This window comes from Loxodonta africana, chromosome 11 (genome assembly GCF_030014295.1).
Source record: "Loxodonta africana isolate mLoxAfr1 chromosome 11, mLoxAfr1.hap2, whole genome shotgun sequence".
Classification (NCBI taxonomy): Eukaryota; Metazoa; Chordata; class Mammalia; order Proboscidea; family Elephantidae; genus Loxodonta; species Loxodonta africana.
The window spans coordinates 20,080,899-20,100,683 of NC_087352.1; the positions used below are offsets into that span (position 1 = coordinate 20,080,899).

At 42.5% G+C, this 19,785-nt stretch overlaps 1 pseudogene; it reads left to right on the forward strand.

Annotated features, from left to right (window-relative positions):
• Positions 1 to 17,432: 17,432 nt before the first annotated feature.
• On the forward strand, positions 17,433 to 18,895 carry LOC104845469 (zinc finger protein 432-like; annotated as a pseudogene).
• The last annotated feature ends 890 nt before the right edge of the window (positions 18,896 to 19,785 follow it).

A 19,785-nucleotide genomic window follows, 5' to 3' on the forward strand; every position in this document is an offset into this window, starting at 1 on the left:
TGTGCCTTTGGGCAGGAGGAATAGGGTGCCTCCAGGCACTTGATGGAGCTAGGTTTGCTGACCCACAGAGCTAGAACTGAGTGCTTTTGGGACAAGGTTTACTGGTGGAATAGGGTGCCTTCGGGCACTTACTGGCAGAGCTAAAAGCGCTTTATAACACTTGCCTGAGCAGTGCAGAGGCCAAGAGGCCAGAGAGAGGCATGCCTTCAGCCACAGGTGAGAAGAGGCTGTCCTGATGGAAGAACTGTATCCTGAGTTGTTCCTGATCCTGAACTGTAACCTGTTACTTCCCTAATAAACCCCATAATTGTGAATATTGTCCGTGAGTTCTGTGCGGCCATTGCAATGAATTATCGAACCCAGCAGAGAAGTAGAGAGTGCTGTGGAAGGGATGGTTGGTGTCAGAATTGGTAAAGATGGCAGAGAGAGGAATCATATCTGAACTTTGCCTCATACGAATCAGCCTTGGGCTGTTGATCTTGATTCTCCCACCCCCTTGTGAAGTTTTAAGAGGTCAGATGCTGCCCCCACACCATTTTTACAGGTATATATATATATATTTCGTAGGATTAACACTAAGTTACTTATTTGGTTGTGGGCAGGATTCAGTTCCGTGAGGGCCTTAGTTCCTCACTATAAGTTGGCCAGAGACAGCCCTCAGGTACTTGCCATGTTGGCTTCCTCAACATGGCAAGTTGCTTCACTCAAGACAGCAGTAACATTTAATATGTTTTATAATCACAGGATGTCATTCCATCACCTTTAAGTAGAAAGAAGTCACTAGGCCAGCTCGTACTAAAGGAGAGGGGACTGTATAATGGTGTCAATATATGATCATAGATCTATCTTAGAATTTGCCTGCTATAGATATTTCATTCAGTAAAAAATTATTTTTGAGTGCAGAGGGAGATCTTTGGATATTGATTCTCCCTGGCTCTTTCTGAAGTTATAGATAGTCATATGTTAGACATTCTCATTCTATTCATTTTTGTTAACCTGCCCTGTATATCTCTCTCTTTGCTGCTGTAAAAATAGTGTGGTGGTGTCTGACCTACCGCACCCTCACAAGGGGGAGGAGAGTCAAGATCAACAGCCAAGGCTGATTTCTATGAAGTGGAGGTCAGACACACCTCATCTCTCCAACCTTTTTACCAATTCTGACACGAGTCATCCCACAATGGTACTCTTCTTCTCTGCTGGGTTTGATAATTCGTTGCAATGGCCACGCAGAACTCACAGACTATACTCACTGTTATGGGGTTTATTAGGGAATTACAGGTTACAATTCAGGATCGGAAACAACTCAGGATACAGTTCTTCCATCAGGACATCCTCTTCTCACCGGTGGCTGAAGGCAGGACTCTGTCTGGCCCTCGAAGCCTCAGGTCTCTTGGGCAGGCCTCGCCTCTGCCCTGCTTAGGCAACTGTTACAAAGCTCTTTAGCTTCATCGATAAGTACCCAGACGTATCTGGTTTCTCCAGTAAGCCTTGGCCTGAAGGTGCTCAGCTCTGTCACTGTGGGTCGGCACACCAACTGCAACTGCCTTGTTCCGTGGGCCAGGAAGCCCATTGTGCCATCTCACGCCAGTATCCTTGTTCTGTTGCCAACGTTTTTCTGCCACCACTTCTTATCATCTCGTGCTAACTCCTGTGTTAAGAGTATCTCACTCTGTCTCCAAGGTCTATGAGTTTCACAGTGCAGGAACTCAAGATTCAAAGGATACGCTCCTCCCCTGTCTCTTCTTCTGCAGAGTAGTGAGGTTCCCCTTCTGCTCTGGGATTGGCTCTCTTTTAAGCCTAGTGGATGGCAAAACTAACCAATCCCCTCATTAGGGTTCTGTACACATTATTTGCATGGTCCCCTCCCCACAAGGGTGCCATGCACCTTATTTGCATAATAACAAGCTGTCCAATCTCCTCGGTGGGTTGCAATCACCTTATCTGCATAGTTCCACCCAGTCATTTGGTGGAAGTAACAAGACCATGGCTAGAAAGGTCACATAAAAGTAATTCATCGCACTGCAAGCCACCCCCTGGCTCCTGTAGCCATGGTTCTTTCACGCTTGGAAGATAACTTCCCCATCCCAGTCATTTTTTTTTATATAATTTTTATTGTGCTTTAAGTGAAAGTTTACAAATCAAGTCAGTCTCTCACACAAAAACCCATATACACCTTGCTACACACTCCCAATTACTCTCCCCCTAACAAGACAGCCTGCTCTCTCCCTCCACTCTCTCTTTCCGTGTCCATTTCGCCAGCTTCTAACCCCCTCCACCCTCTCATCTCCCCTCCAGACAGGAGATGCCAACATAGTCTCAAGTGTCCACCTGATCCAAGAAGCTCATTCCTCACCAGCATCCCTCTCCAACCCATTGTCCAGTCCAATCCATGTCTGAAGAGTTGACTTCGGGAATGGTTCCTTTCCGGGCCACCAGAAGGTCTGGGGGCCATGACCACCAGGGTCCTTCTAGTCTCAGTCAGACCATTAAGTCTGGTCTTATGAGAATTTGGGGTCTGCATCCCACTGCTCTCCTGCTCCCTCAGGAGTTCTCTCTTGTGTTCCCTGTCAGGGCAGTCATCAGTTGTAGCCGGGCACCATCTAGATCTTCTGGTCTCAGGATGATGTGGTCTCTGATTCATGCGGGCTTTTCTGTCTCTTGGGCTCATAATTACCTTGTGTCCTTGGTGTTCTTCATTCTCCTTTGTTCCAGGTGGGTTGAGACCAATTGATGTATCTTAGATGGCTGCTTGCTAGCGCTTAAGACCCCAGACACCACTCTTCAAAGTGGGATGTAGAATGTTTTCTTAATAGGTTTTATTATGCCAATTGACTTAGATGTACCCTGAAACCATGGTCCCCAGACTCCTGCCCCTGCTGCACTGGCCTTCGAAGCATTCAGTTTATTCAGGAAACTCCTTTTCTTTTGGTTTAGTCAGTTGCGCTGACCTCCCCTGTATTGTGTGCTGTCTTTCCCTTCATCCAAAGTAGTTCTTATCTACTATTTAATTAGTGAATGCCCCTCTCCCATCCTCCCTCCCTCCCCCCTCTTTTAACCACAAAAGAATGTTTTCTTCTCAGTTTAAACTATTTCTCAAGTTCTTATAATAGTGGTCTTATACAATATTTGTCCTTTTGCAACTGACTAATTTCACTCAGCATAGTGCCTTCCAGGTTCCTCCATGTTATGAAATGTTTCACAGATTCCTCACTGTTCTTCATCGATGCTTAGTATTCCATTGTGTGAATACACCATAATTTATTTATCCATTCATCCATTGATGGGCACCTTGGTTGCTTCCATCTTTTTGCTATTGTAGACAGTGCTGCAATAATCATGGGTGTGCACATATCTGTTCTTGTAAAGGCTCTTATTTCTCTAGGATATATTCCAAGGAGTGGGGTTGCTGGATCGTATGGTAGTTCTATTTCCGGCTTTTTAAGGAAGCACCAAATCAATTTCCAAAGTGGTTGTTCCATTTTACATTCCCACCATCAGTGTTCCAACCTCTCTACAGCCTCCCAGTCATTTTAACAGTCATTAATAATTAGTCTTTCAATAGGACAAAGTGTCCTCAGGGTGAGGTTACACAGGTACCGGCTATTCAGGTCTGCTACAGGTGTCCATCTGATCTGGTCAGGTTCTCCAAAAGTCGTCTTGGCTTCACCCTTTCTGGCCTCTGGTAAAATTTAACTGAGAGAAGAATATCCCTTTGATCTGAGCCTTGTGAGGTATCAGCATAGTAAAATCTTTAAGGTTGTCCCACGGTACTCTAGTCCAGCAGTACCCTCCCTTAGTCCACTCTTTCACAGTTACTGCTTCTGCAGTTACAGTTTTAATAATCACAGTTAACCCTGCTAACAATCAACACACAACAAATGAATCATATAATCCTATCAGTATCTTACCCCACCCTCTCTTTTCTAGAACCATCAGGAGAAGAGGAGCCTATTCAGTGGGGATTCTCCCTGTCCCCCTCATTTTGAGTGTAAGCACACCTGCAAAAGCATGTAAGCCAACGACAATGTTGTAGATTAAATTGTGTCCCCCCAAAATATGTGTCAATTTCGGTAGGTCCTGATTCCCAGTATTGTGTGGCTGTCCTCCATTTTGTGATTTCATGTAATTCTCCTGTGTGTTGTAAGTCCTAAATCTCTACTTGTAGTTCATGTAAGTTATGTTAAAGAGGATTAGGGTGGGATGCAACATTCTTACTCCAGGTCACAGTCCTGATCCCATGTATGAAGAGTTTTCCTGAAGTGTGGCCTGCATTATCTTTTATCTTACAAGAGATAAAAGAAGAGAGAAGCAAGCAGAGTTGGGGACCTCATACCATAAAAAAAAGAAGGGCTGTATGGGAGTGCGTCCTTTGGACCTTGGATTCCTGCACTGAGAAACTCTAGACCAGGGGAAGATTGATGACAAGACATTCCCCCAGAGCTGACAGAGAAAGCATTCACCCTGAATTCGGACTTCTAGCCTCCTAGACTGCGAGAGAACAAATTTGTGTTTGTTAAAGCCATCTACTTGGGGTATTTCTGTTATAGCAGCGCTAGATAATTAAGACACACTTCATGCCTTTCTCTCTCCTTGTTTTAGGTAGCCAGTGTTTAAATTGCCCTTGCCTATCAAACCAGTACGCTGTGGAGACAAGCATGTCCCTTGATCTGAAGAATCTTCTGTTCCAATTGGAACTTTGAGGATCTACATCCATAAGCAAAGTCCAGTCCAGAGCAAGCCATCAAATTGCAGGAATCTACACCAGTTCATAGTGTCATACTGCTTTATTCTTCTCTTCCGCCTTTACCAGGGGCAAGGCCATTTCATCCCCATTCAATGTGGGGTAGCCTCATCCGTGGCCATCCAAGTTAGGTCAGTGGGTATGTGGTGCAGTGAATTACTTAAAATGGCCCTTCTAGCCATGGTTTGTAACTCTGACTAAATGATTAGGTGGGACCATGCTAACAAGGTGTATGAAACCCTAAGGAGGGAATTGGTCAGCTTTACCACTGGATAGGATTAAAATTACCCAACCCAGAGGCAGAGAACAGGGACCTCTCAAGTACCAAGAAAGAAGAGCTAGGAGTGGAGGTTGTCCTTTGGACCCGTGATCTCTGTGCTGAGAATCTCCGAGACCCAAAGGACACAGAGAACAGAAACCCTGGTAACAGCAACAGATAGTGAGAAGCAGATGGTAATAAATAGCAGCTGCAGAGGTAGAAGAACCAGGAGACTGGCAGGAGATGGTGTAGCGGGAACCCCATTAACAAGAAAGCTGAATGACTTTGGGCAGGAGGCTTGTTTGTGGAGTAGGCTGCCTCCGGGCGCTTGATGGAGCTAGGCTTGCCAATTCACAGAGCAAGAGAGCTGAGTGATTTAGAACAGGAAGTCTCCCAAAGTACTGTGGTGTCTCTGAGCACTTGGGACAACTAGGCTTGCTGACCTATGGAGTTAGAGAGCTGAGCACCTTCAGAATGAGTCTTACTGGTGGAATAGGGTGCCCACAGACCGTTATTGGTGGAGCTAAAGAGCTCTGTAACCCTTGCCCAAGTAGGTCACAGGTTGGGCTGAGGGGGAGTAGGCCATAGAGAGGCCTTCCTGTGGGTATGGCTGAGAAGAGGCTGTTCTGATTAAAGAACTGTATCCTGAGTTTTTCCTGACCCTGAACTGTAACCTCTTACTTTCCTAATAGACGCTGTAACTGTGAGTTTGGTCTGTTAGTTCTGTGTGGCCACTGCAATGAATAATTGAACCCAACAGAGAAATACAGAATGACATAGGAGGAACAAATGTCAGGATTGGTAAAAAGGATGAAGAGAGAAGGCATGTCTGATCTCTGCTTTGTAGGAATCAGCCTTATGCTGATGGTGATTCTCTCTCCTCCTTGAGATGTTAGAAGAGGTCAGATGATTTTACGCTGCCATTTTTATAGTTGGTGATGAAAGCAGGATTCATTGCAATGGCTCCAAACTTATGCAAGCATGAGACCTTGTAAGGGAAAGAACGAATGATCTTGGGAAGCAACTCTTTGAATTCTTAGATCATTACCTTGGTGGTGAGAAATGGAGGATAGAGAAGACACTTCTGTAGTGGCTTGGGCCAAGAGCCAGGCTGCATAATCAGCATGATTGATAGAGGGCCAGGGTATTCTGGTTCCACCCAGCCAGAGGCATATGAATGGGAAGACAGTGAAGACGTGGAGAAGAAAAGATGAAACTGGAATGTTTTCAGAAGTATTGTTTATTTGAATGTACTATAGATACTGAACGTTCTCCTACCTAACAGTTTTAATGCAGTACCTCTCCATATAGAGTGTCAGGGGCTTAGGTCGAAAACTTGAGCCCCACCCAGAATATTTTCAGTTAGGAAATTTGCATTTGGAGGAAGGACCTACAGAAAAAAAGAACGACTGTTTTGCTGTTTTAATTTTGAGCAAGCCATTTGCCTTTGGTTGCATCAAGGCAGGAAAAGTCAGTGCCCGTCAGAACAGCCCCATTCCAGGAGTGGTAGTTAAATGGATCTGGTGAGTAGACAGCCTGTGCAATGTGATGAATTACTTAATGTGGCCCTTCTAGCCATGGTATTTGTGACTCACATACAATAGTTGGGTGGGACTATGCAAATAAGGTATATAGAACCTGTGAGGGTTGGGGTTGCCTCAGCTTGCCTGAACCATGATTTCCAGTATTGTGTGGTTGTCTTCCATTTTATGTGTTTTGGATCCTGACCTCTATACGCTAATGAGGCAGGATTCATGTGGGGTGTTTCTTGGGTCACAGCCGTTCAGGAGGGCATGACTCAAGTCCCACCCTTACTCGTTAAGCCTTTCCCCGGGGTGTGGCCCTGCATCTAAGGTATATGTGTGGGTGCCCTGGTGGGGCTCTCTCTCTGTATCTGGATTCTGCATCCAGTTTGAACATCTAACCTCCAGCTCTTGACATTTGAGCCAGAGACCTCCCATCTGACCTGTCAAATCTGGAATTCACTGGCTTCCACAGCCCTGTGGGCTGTCAGCCTATCATCTGACCGGATTCACCAGCTTCCGTGTCTTGTGAGTCAGCAAACTGTAGTCTGAACTACTGGTTTGGTGTCATCAGCCTCTGCAGCTACATGGGTCGGGAGAAGCCTGCACCTGACCAACAGCTTTGAGACTTGCCAGCCTCCACAACTGCATGAGCCATTTCCTTGATACGGTTTGTGAGTTCTGTGAGACGTTGCAGTGAATTGGGGAACCCAAAGATGGGAGGGAGAGTACTGAGGTGAAGAGGAGTAGTTGATGTTAGAAATGAAGGAGCAGTACAGTAGTTTGGAAAAGTTGGACATTTGGGACGTCTTTAACTTCTGCCTCATAGGAACCAGCTTTGTGCTGATCCTTATAAGAGAAATTATTCTTTCAGCCTAGTATGCTCACTTGTGGTGACCATGTGGGTCCACTCGATGAATGGAAGTGGGGGAGATACAGCAATGAAGAGACAGGCTGAGTTTAGACATGTTCCACTGGCATCCACTGACCTAGCCCACAGGGGCTAAAGATGAGAGAGAGGGCTGGCTGGTCAGAAGTGCAGGGATTTGTGTGGATTCCTGAGCCTATGTGTGGTACCCGTTGGTTGACATAGCCCACAGGGGCTATGTATGGGTAGGGCAGAGAGAGAAGGCTGGGTGGTCTGAAGTGCAGGAAGGTGTGTGGGCTCCAGAGCCTATGACTGGTACCCACTGACCTCATCCACAAGAGCTAGTCATGAACTGACGAGAAACCAACCAAATGAAGAGAAAGATGTTTGACAGCATGAGCTGGTGTAAATTGCTGCAATTTTATGGCTTGTTCTGGGCTGCACTTTGCTTATGGATGCAGATGCTCAAAGTTCTAACTGGAACAGAAGATTCTTCAGACCAAGAGACATGCTGGTCTCTTCAGAGTACTGATTTGATGTGGATGGGCAATTTAAACACTGGCTGTCTAAAAAATTATTGTTTTGCTTTTTGAATTTCAAGCAAGCAGTTTGAACATGCTCCTTTGAAACCCATTGACCTAGCTTAGGTGATGTAGGATGAGAGAAGGAGAAGGGGCTGGCTGGTCTGAAGTGCAGGGAAGTATGTGGACTCCTAAGCCTACGGCTGATATACTGTAAAAATGGTTGCACAGATGTGTCCGACCTCTAAGTTCACGAATGTAGGAGAGAATCAGCATCAACCCAAAGCTGCTTCCATGAAGCAGAGGTCAGATATGCCTTTTCTCTGCAACATTTTTACCATTCCTGACATCAGCTGTCTCTCCTACATCATTTTCTACTTCTTTGCTGGGTTCGATAATTAGCTGCAGTGGCTACACAGAACTCACAGATCATACTCACAGTTGTGGGGTTTAATAGGGAAGTAATAGGTTACAATTCAGGATCAGAAATACTTAGGATACAATTTTTCCATCAGGACAGCCTTTTCTCAGACACTGCTACAGACAAGCCTCTCTCTGGCCCTTGGCCCTTCTGCCCAAAGATACTGAACTCTGTAGCTCCGTGTGTCAGAAAGTCTAGCTCTGCCAAGAAGTGTCCAGAGCTACCCACTTGGCCAGCAAGTCTCATGCCTGAAGGTGCTCAGCTTTCTCACTCCATGGACCAGGAAGCCTACTGCGTCACCTCCTGCCAATCTTCTGGTTCTGCTGCTGCTGTTTTTCTGTCGCTGCTTCTTGCCATCTCTCGCCACCTCCAGTGTTACAACTCTCTCTCTCTGTGTCTCCTATGTCTAGGAGGCACTCAGCGCAGGGACCTCAGGTCCAAAGGAAGTGCTCTGCCCCTGGCTCATTTTCTGATGGTAGTGTGACCCCCTCTCCACTTCTGGGATTGGCTCCCTTTACACCTAGCAGGATGCCAAAACTGACCAATCCCCTCACGAGTTCCACACATCTTATTTGCATGGTCCCACCCTCTGCAAGAGTTCCATGCATTTTATTTGCATTATTAGCAGGCTGTCCAATCCTCTTGTTGGGCTACAAACACCTTATTAGCATAGTCCCACCCAGTCATTATGTGGCCGTCACAAAGACTATGGCTAGAAGGGCCATATTAAGTAACTCACTGCGTTGTAATTGTCACACTCAAAAAGTGAGTTAATCTACCTAGAGCATTTAGATGAGTGCTTGTACATAGTAATTGCTATATAAGATCATTCAAGACTTAAATATTTGCCACCAGTTAATAATATCACATTATTCAGTTGCATAGGATTCCCTGGGTGGCACAAACTGTTAAGCACTAGACTACTAACTGATTGGCTGTCCGTTCAAACCAATCCAGAGACTCCTCGGAAGAAAGTCCTGATGATTTGCTTCTGAAAGGTCACAGCCTCCAGAACTCTATGGAGTGCTTCTACTCTGCAACACATGGAGTCACCATGAGTTCTAATGGACGCAACTGTTTTTTTAAATCAAATTGCATGCTTTTCAATAATATGAATGATCCAATATTCCTTTGCCTTATTTTATATGGCAGTTTTCTAATCACAGGCGAAGTTGAAATCTTTCTTCTCTGTTGGTCAATTTGATTATTTCTTTTATAAAATACTTTATTTTTCCATTCAAACAACTTGTCTTACCAATGGCAGTGTAATGAAATATTTAATATGGCCCTTCTAGCCATAGTCTTTGTGACTCAAGTCCCACCCTTACTCAAGTCACACCCTTCCCTGTGGTGTGGCCTCCATCCATTGTATATAGTGGGTGCTTGGGCGGGACTCTGTCTCTCTGTATCTGGATCCTGTGTCCAGCTTGTTACTGTCTGACATCCGGTTCTTGGCACTTGAGTCAGCGGCCTGTTGTCTGACCTGCTGGTTCTACCGTTTAAAGCGTAGAAAAAAGCTGCCAGCTTCCACAGCCCTGTGGGCCAGCAGGCTATCATCTGACTTGCTTCCCCAGCTTCCACAGCTTTGTGAGCCAGCAGCCAGTGGGTCTGACTTGCTGGTTTGGGTTTGTCAGCCCCTGAAGCCACGTGGGTCAGGAGAAGCCTATGCCTGGCCCATGGATTTGGGACTCGCTAGCCTTCACAACTGCGTGAGCCATTTCCTTGATACAGTTTGTGAGCTCTGTGAGATGTTGCAGTGAATTAGGAAACCCAAAGATGAGAGGGAGAGTACTGAGGTGAGGAGGAGTAGTTGATATTACAGATGATGGAGTGGTACGGCAGTTTGGAAAAGTTGGGCATTTGGGACATCTTTAACCCCAGCCTCGTAGCAACCAGCTTTGTGCTGATCCTTCTAAAGTTATTCATTCACCAATTGGTAAACATTATTTAAATCTGCTAGATATTGAGCCTTTCTTTTGCTTATTGCAAACATATTTTAAGATATTTTTTTCAAAGTAGACATTTTCACTTTTCCTCAAAATTTGTCACTTTTTTCCTTTCTGGCCCTTGACTTCTGTCATAAATATGTCATATTTGCCTTATTGCTGTCATAGGCCTTTTTATTATGTTTAGGCCTTTAACTGGGAAAAGGTTTTTTTTTTTTTTAATGTGAAATTAGATAGGAATCTAAGCTTACTTTTTTCCAAGTTGATTTACATCTCATAAAATAACTCAGAATGTGGTAAGATTATCAAGCTTAGGAATTTGCAGCCATTACCAAGTCCGTGGAAACCCTGGTGGTGTAGTGGTTAAGTGCTACGGCTGCTAAACAAAGGGTTGGCAGTTCGAATCTGCCAGGCGCTCCTTGGAAACTCTGTGGGGCAGTTCTACCCTGTCCTATAGGGTCGCTATGAGTCAGAATCGACTCGATGGCACTGGGTTTGGTTTTGTTTTTTTTGACCAAGTCTGCTCTCATCTATTTCGTCTCTACAATAACGAGGATAGATTATTCCATAAGTTTTTCCCTAGATCCTCCCTGCTTCAGTTTCCCACAGGACCATATGGTTGCAAGGCATATTGAAACTAGAGAGCGACAGCTCATTTGATAATCAGGTCCCCCCCCCCCCATTCAGTTTTGGGTGGCACTTAGGGCTAGGCTGTGTTGCTACAGTGTCAGGACTTTGAAGATACTATTCCACCCTCTTCTGGCTTCCAGTGATTGGGTGGAAAAGTCAACTATCAGGGAACTTTGTCTTTCTTTTGCCAGTAAGGGGCCCTGTTGGCTTACTGGTTAAGCATTTTGCTGCTAACCAAAAGGTCAGCAGTTCAAATCCACCAGCTGCTCCTTGGAAACCCTATGGGACAATTCTACCCTGTTCTATAGGGTCACTATGAGTCTGAACCAACTCAAAGACATCGGGTTTGGTTTTTTTTTTTTTTGTCAGTAATGTGTGTTTTCCTTCCACTTGCTTTCATAATCTTCCTTTTGCAGTCTGATGAATTGATGGGGATTTCCTGCTGGGAATTTTTTGGTTTTACTGTTATAGGGTGTTTAATCAGTCTGAAAATTTATCAGTGCATAAATCTTTGTAAATTGGTTCTCTATTACTCTAGAGTCTCTTGAATAGGCATATGTTAGACCTTCTCACTCTACCTTTCATATTAAGTAAACTCTGGTTTGTATTTTCTGTCTCTTTGGGTCTTTGCTTTCTTTGGGTTACTTCTTAAAAAGCATATTTCAGTTCACTAATGATCTCTACTGTGTATCAAATATGATATTGACCTTTCTATGAATATATATCCATGTGTGTATTTTTGTGTACATATACATAGATATAAAAAAATTTTTTTAGATATATGCACATATATTTGTATAGTCATATATATGTGCACTTATATATTTACTCTATGTATATTTTAATTTTTTCCAAGTTTGCCTAATCATCTTTAATACTTTCTTGTGCTTTATTTATATTCCTTAAGTTTCTTTTTTTTTCATTCAATAACTAAACATTTATATAGTGTCCTCTGATTCAACCATCTAGCATCTTTTCATATCTAATTCTGATGTTGGCTGGATGGGCTTATAGTGAATGTAGCAATCTGTACCATGTATCCAGTTTTCACTATCATATACTTTGTTGACTGCTAAATAGATGCTAGAATTAAAAATATATATATACAAATCAGATGTTTTTATGTTAGCAAGTGTTTTTAGTGGCAACATTTTATAAAAACTTATACTTTGTTGAGTGAATGCATGACTACACAGTTATAGGATACTTTATGTAGAAATTCATTCTATGACAAAGTATTTAAAAATTTTCAAAAGGTTTATTGATGCAGTCAATGGTTAATATGAGCAGGACAACTTCCTTTGTGTTCCTTGTTTATTAATAAACATGAAATACTCTTATTAAATAAGACTATGTTATTACAGGAATTGCTGACACTTGATGATGTAGCCATAAAGTTCACCGGGGAGGAGGGGCAGCTCCTGGGCCCTCCTCAGAAGGACCTGTACCTGGATGGGATGTTGGAGACCTATAGCAACCTGGTGTCCATGGGTGAGGACATCTCCCCCATTTCACTCAGAGGGAGCCTAGGCAATAGCCTTTCCTTTCACTGTTGCTTACACTTCAAAGTCACTGTAAAGCCTTCTTTGTCTCCAGACAATAAACCAAAACCCAGTGCTGTCAAGTCGATTCCAACTCATAGCAACCCTACAGGACAGAGTAGAACTGCCCCATAGAGTTTCCAAGGAGCGCCTGCCGGATTCAAACTGCTAACCCTTTGGTTAGCAGCCATAGCACTTAACCACTACACCACCAGAATTTTTTTTTTTTTTAGGGTAGTGTAAAAACAGCTTGGGGGCAGTGTCTGACCTTATCCAACCCCGCAAGGGGGAGGTAGAACGAAGATCAACAACCCAAGGCTGATTCTTATGAGGCAGAGGTCAAACATACCTTCTCACTCTGCCATTTTTACCAACTCAGACACCAACCATGCCTCCCACAGCACACTCTACTTCTCTGCTGAGTTCCATAATTCATTGCAATGGCCACACAGAACCCAAAGGCCATACTTACAATTATGGGATTTATTATAAGGGAAATAACAGTTACAATTCAGGCTCAGGAACACTCAGGATTCAGTTCTTTCATCAGGACAGCGTCTTCCCAACTGTGCTCACAGGCACACCTCTACCTGGCCCTACGCCTCTCCCCAAAGGCACTCAGCTTTCTCCATGGGCCAGGATGCCCACTGTACCGTCTCCTGCTGCCAGGTCTCTCCTGCCGCCGCTTTTCACCATCTTCAGGATTACAGCTTGCTCTCTCTTAGTTTCCTGCTTCCAGGAACTTCTCAGCACAGGGATCCCAGGTCCAAAGAACGCGCTGCTCCTGGCTGTTCTTCCTTGGTAGTGGTAGGATTCACCTCTCTTCTGTGGTATTGAAACAGGCTGCTCAGCCATATCTTGAACAGAACCTGCACCATTTTTCCTTTCGCTAGCCTGTCTCTGTCTCCAAGTATGATTTTGCTGTTAACGCCCCTAAAAGTTAAATGATAACTAATGTTTCCCCTAGGACCTTGAAAAACAGATGATGTCAATCTAGGCCTGTCAAACAGGGCGAAGGATGGTGCCAGCCACCCCCTGGGCTGATGGGATGATGGCAAGGAAAAATCAACATGTTTAAAATACGACCACTGAAACCAAACACAAAGAGAACAGACATTCCACAAGTTCCTAAAACCTATGTCCCCCTTTCCCTATAAAACCCCAGCTAGACTGCAGTTCCTCGAGACAGACAGCTTTAAGAGATCATTCCCCTCTGTCACCATATACCAGTATATATAATAAAGCTCTTGCTACCCACCTCACCTGTCTGAAGAATTGGCTGTTTGTGGTAGGCAGCTCTAACTTGCGAAATTGTGGTAACAGTATTGGCCCTCTTTTAAGGCAAAACTGACCAATCCCCTTGGTGGGCCACAATCATCCTATCACATAGTCCTGCCCAATGACCTGGGTGGGAGTTCCAAGACCATGGCTAGAAAGGCCACACAAAAGTAATCAATCAATCACACTGCAGGTAGAATGTGCTCTTCTGAGAGAAAAGCCTTTTCTTCATGTGTGTGAAAACTGTCTAGGCCCTAAAATATAAGATCTTGACATACCCTCCCCTAATTGAGCATGTCTTTAAGTCTTCTATCATTTGCCATGAACAGGATATCAAGCTGACAATCCAGATACCCTCATCATGTTGGAACGAGGGGAAGAACTATGGACAATAGAAGATGAAGTCCATAGTAAAATTTGTCCAGGTGAGTGAGTGAGAACCAGCAAGGTGGATGGCCAAGTCATGTAATAAAGGCATCACTGTGTAAGGGTACCTGAGGATGCATAAACAGAGCCTTTACCTGTCCCTCTCCTTGTGTTGGAACTGCTTTACTTTCAGGTCTTTGGAGGAAAATATATTATTGTTGTTGTTTGTTGCCATCAAGTTCATTCCAACTCATAGTGACTATACGTGTGCAGAGCAGAACTGCTCCACGCGGTTTTCAGTGCTTTGACCATGTGGAAGCAAATTCCCAGGCCTGTCTTTTGAGGTGTCTCTGGGCGGTTCGAACCACCAACATTTCCATTAGCAGCTGGGCACTCAATCATTGCGCCACCAGGGCTCCTTTGAACAAAGATGATTATGTAATAATGTACATTTAGAGAGAGCAGGCGGTAAGATAGGAACATCCAAGAGTTGCTGCTATGCTTGAAAGGCAATGTGTTTCAAGAAAAAGCCATAAACATTGGAGCTGCTGACTGATCAGGTAAGAGAAGAACTGAGGTACAGGCATGTGAGTCTGGTGTTTGCCCCATTCAGACAGCATATATTTTTGTCTCTTTGAATTCTTTTTATGAAATGGTTTTCATGACTCCAGAATATACTAGATGCTTTCTTCTCTGAAATCCCATTCCATTTTGTGACAATAACATTGAAACTTGGTTCTAAAAATACTTTATCATTATTTATTGGTGATGGCTGAGCAACCTTGCCACCCTAGGTTGAAGGTGTTGTTTCTCATTCTTCCTTGAATTGTCTCCAGTTAAAACCTTTGTAAAGATTTATACATCTGAGTGAATTTTTTAAAAAAAATTTTCCTTATACATTTTATTTTCTTGTTTTTAAGAAATACACAGGAAAGCATACACCAATCCAACAGTTTCTACATGTACAATTTTGTGACATTGATTACATTCTTCAAGTTGAGCAACCATTCTCACCTTTCTTTTCTGAGTTGTTCCTCCCTCATTAATAAACTCACTGCCCCTTAAGGGTTCTATCTAATCTTTTGAGTTGCTGCTCTCAGTTTGATCCCACATAGATAGTTCTTAAAAGAGCATAATGCTCAAGGCCAGCTACAGACTTTTCATATTAGTTAAGCTAATCTATTGTTTGGTTTTAAGATGACTTCAGGGGATTTTTTTGGTTTAACGTTTAAAGATTAACTCAGGGCAATAGTTTGAGGAGTTCATCCATCCTCCATGGCTCTAGAAAGTTTAGAGTTTATGAGCATTTGAGATTTGTTTCTTCATTTTCCCCCTTTTGATCAGGATTCCTCTCTGAAATCTTTGATCAAAATGTTCAGTAATGGTAGCTGGGCACCATCCAGTTCTTCTGGTTACATGGCACAGGAAGCAGTTGTTCATGGAAGCAGTTAGCCACATATTTCCTATCCTCTTACAGACTCTCCTTCTTCCTCTGTTGCTTCGGGTGAATAGAGATCAGTTGTTGTGCCTTAGATGGCTACTTGCAAGCTTTTAAAACCACAAGCCCTACACAACAACCTAGGAGGTAGAACAGAAAGCACGGAACACTTTTTAGAATTAGCTGGGATGTCGCATGAAACCATGATCCTAAACCTCAAAGGAACCAAACCCCATGAGGTGTTTGGTTATACATAAGCAACCTCAGCAGCTACTTTTTTTTTTTTTTTTGTCATTGTTGTAAATACACCTATCATAGAACTTTTGCCAGTTCAACTTTTTACAGGTTTACAACTTATTGACAATTACAATTATCAGCTGTACAACACTACCCTTAATCAATGCAATTTTTCCATCACTGTTAACCCCTGTTTTCCCCCTCTTTCTGCCCCTGGTACCAACTAATAAATATTTACTTCTTCTTTTTATGTAAGTGAGGTCATACAATATTTGTCCTTTTGTGATTGGCTTTTTTCACTTAGCATAATGTCTTTAATCTCCATCCATACTGTTTATGTTTCACAATGCATACAGTAGTTCCCCCTTAACGGCAGGGGCACGTTCCAAGGCTTCCTATGGATGTCTCAAACTGAGGACAGTACCAAACCCTATATATACTATGATTTGTCCTATATGTACATACTTATGATAAAGTTTAATTTATAAATTAGACACAGTAAGAGAGTAACAAAAATAACTAATGATAAAATAGAACAATTATAACAATATACTATAATAAAAGTTATGTGAATGATGGAGGACGGAGTGAAATTTCTTCATGTTTTGTATTCATTTAACATTTTCGAACCACAGTTGACCATGGGTAAGTAAAATGGTGGATAAGAATGAGGCTAATATACTTGATTTTTTACACATTCTGAACTTTTATCTCATTATAAGAAGCTTCTACTTACCCAATTGTTGAAGCCATATAGTTAGTGGAGTAATCATTGATTCCTCACTTTCACTGAAAACCCCTCCCCTCTGTGCTCCCAGCCTTCTTTCATTCAACCTATCAGCTTGTGTTCATGCTGTCATAATTCTCTACATGGTACATGGTGTAAGATATATTTCATACACACACATACAAGCCCATCATTTAACCTTGTCTTTTCTTTATGTAAATGCATCCTGATTTCCTCCACCTCGAAGCATCTATCTCCGTTGATTCTTCAAACCACATTCTGTTCCTTCTTTCCTCATTTGTATATTTGGTTTTTTCTAACTCAAATTTAAGCTCAGTGATTATAAGAAGGATTTCTGAATATCCCGAAAACACCAGTACTCTGAAAAACACCAGTCTAGTGTCTCATACTTAGAAGCCATTCATTAAATATTTGTGGAATGAATGAATGCAGCCCTCATCACTTTGGATCAATTGTTCCCTCCACCTCTGTGGTCTGGTATTTCTCCAAGTTCTATAGAATGTGTTCCTCCAAATTGTGGTCTGCTGCTAACTTGACATGCTTTCATTAAAAACCCCTCCCCTCCATGCTCCCACATTGATTCAGTCAACACATCAACTAATATTTTACTATGTGTGTTTTGTAATGTCCAATTTAGAAAGCAGCCAAATCTGTATAAATCATCACTTAACCTTACTTGTACAATATCTGCCTTTATGTTTTAGTTTGCTTCTATCATTGTGTTAGTACCAGTGTGGAAGAGGTATGGAACATTCATACATGCAGTTTCCTTTATATGGTTTTTCCTAAAGAGCCACTTCACACCAAAGAAGTTTTTATTTCAAGGAAGATTACAAAGGGATTCATTGTTCTCTTCTTTTGCTACAAACCTGCAAGATTGATGACCATCTGCAAGATCTCTTGGAAAATTGAGGAATGCTAGAGAGTATGGAACAACACCATGAGCGTAGTACACTTGGAAATATTGTTCATCATAGCAAAATTCATTTTTCTTTTAGGCAAAATCATGACATCCTTGAGTCATATATGAAAACTCTGAAATCAAACTTAAGGTTAGCTAACCTATGAGATTAAGGACTCTGCTAAATTTAATGGAGGTGAGAAATCATTTCTGCATGGTAATCATGAAAAATTTCCTTCTGAAGTCAAATTCCCTGTAAGTACAAAACTCTTCAGCACTAAGTCCCAAGTAATTAAGCATCAGAGACTACAAAATAGAGAAAGCCCCTATGTGCAGTGAATGTGGGAAAGCCTTTGTGAAGAAGTTTCAGCTCATGGCTCATCAGAGAGTTCATACAGGAGAGAAACCTTATGGGTGCAGTGCGTGTGGGAAAGCATTCTCCAGAAAGTCCAGGTTCAATGAACATCAGAGAATGCATAAAAAAGAGAAATCCTATATATCCAATGATTGTGGAAAAGTCTTCACCATAAAGAGTCATCTGATTGAACATCAGCTAAGTCATACTGGAGAGAAACCCTATGTGTGCAGTGAATGTGGAAAAGGTTTCCCTGGGAACCGTAATCTCATCGTACATCAGCGAACGCATACAGGAAATACTATGCATGTAGTGAATGTGGAAAAGGTTTCACTGGGAAGAGCATGCTCATCATACATCAGAGAACTCATACTGGAGAGAAACCCTACATATGCAGTGAATGTGGGAAAGGCTCTACCACAAAGCACTATGTCATCATACGTCAGCGAAACCACACAGGGGAGAAACCCTATGTATGCAATGATTGTGGAAAAGGCTTCACCATGAAGAGCCATCTGAACGAACATCAGCGAACACATACAGGCGAGAAACCCCACAGACGCAGTGAATGTGGGAAAGATTTCATTGTGACTCGCGGACTGATGTTACATCAGCGAACTCATACTGGAGAGAAACCCTGTAGGTGCAGTGAATGTGGGAAAGGTTTTTCCTTCAAGAGCAATCTTAATGTACATCAGAGAACGCACACTGGAGAGAAACCTTATATATGCAATGAATGTGGAAAGGGTTTTGCCTTCAAGAACAATGTTTTTGCACATCAGCAAATTCATACTGGAAAGAAATCTTTTATGTGCAGTGAATGTGGAAAAGGTTTCACCATGAAATGCTACCTCATCAAACATCAGCAAACTCATACTATAGAAAAATCCTATATATGTAGTGAATGTGGAAAAGGGTTTACAACAGAGTGAACTCATTGACTGTCAACAAATTCATACTGGAGAGAAACCCTGCAAAGAATGTGGCAAAGGCTTCACTGTGAAAAGCCACCTAATTGTACATCAACAAACTCATACAGGGGAGAAACCCTTCACATGCAGCTCATGTGGAAAAGGCTTCTCCTCCTAGAGAAATCTACTTGTACATAAGCAAATTTCATAATGGAGAGAAACCCTAACAATGCAATGAATGTTATAAGTCTTCAGGAAGTAAACATGCCTCATACAACATCAGAGATTTCACACTGGACAGACTTTCTTGCTGTGCACCAAGTGTATAAGCACAAAATTGGTCTGGTTACCCATCAGGCACTTGACACAGGAACAAACTATGAATGCCGTTAACATGGGAAAGCCTTCACCATGAACGCTTAGTGTGTATCAGAGAACTCAGAAGAAAGAAACTCTGTGGATTCAGTCATTGTGGTAATCTTTTATTTGTCCAGCTTTGTTAAAAATAAGAGTGCACACTAGAGAAAATATAAGTTCAGTCAGGATACTGACAAACAAGGGAAGTACAAGGGAAATAGAACTGCCTGTACTATTACCTAAATAATAGTATGAGTACTTTTTTAATATTTATCTTATCTCTGTAAGTAGATTACAAGTTCTTTAATGGTTTATATATTATATATGCCCTACCACAGGGCAAAATAGAAAATGAGTATATGTTGACTTGAAAGATGGATTAAGGTGAATCAATGAACCAAGGGACTAATCAATGAAAACTTGTTTTTTCCTTGAAGGGAGTGAGTAGTTCTCAAGATTTGAATTGTCACAAAAACTTTCTTTCCTGAAAAGAGAGACTGATGAAAAGGGCAGATCAGAAAAGAAACTGGATCCCCAGAATGAGCCAAATTAAAAAGAAAAAAGTGACTTCATTATCAAAGAATGGAGGACAGTATGTGCATGGAAAAATCAAATCCTTTCTTTTCTGCCACTTCTGTGCTCACACCAGCTCTACATGCAGCACTTCCTCCTCTGGCCTAAACCACCTGGAGTATGGTCAAACCTCACAAGTTAAAGGACGCTATCTTCCAGATTGCCAAGTCT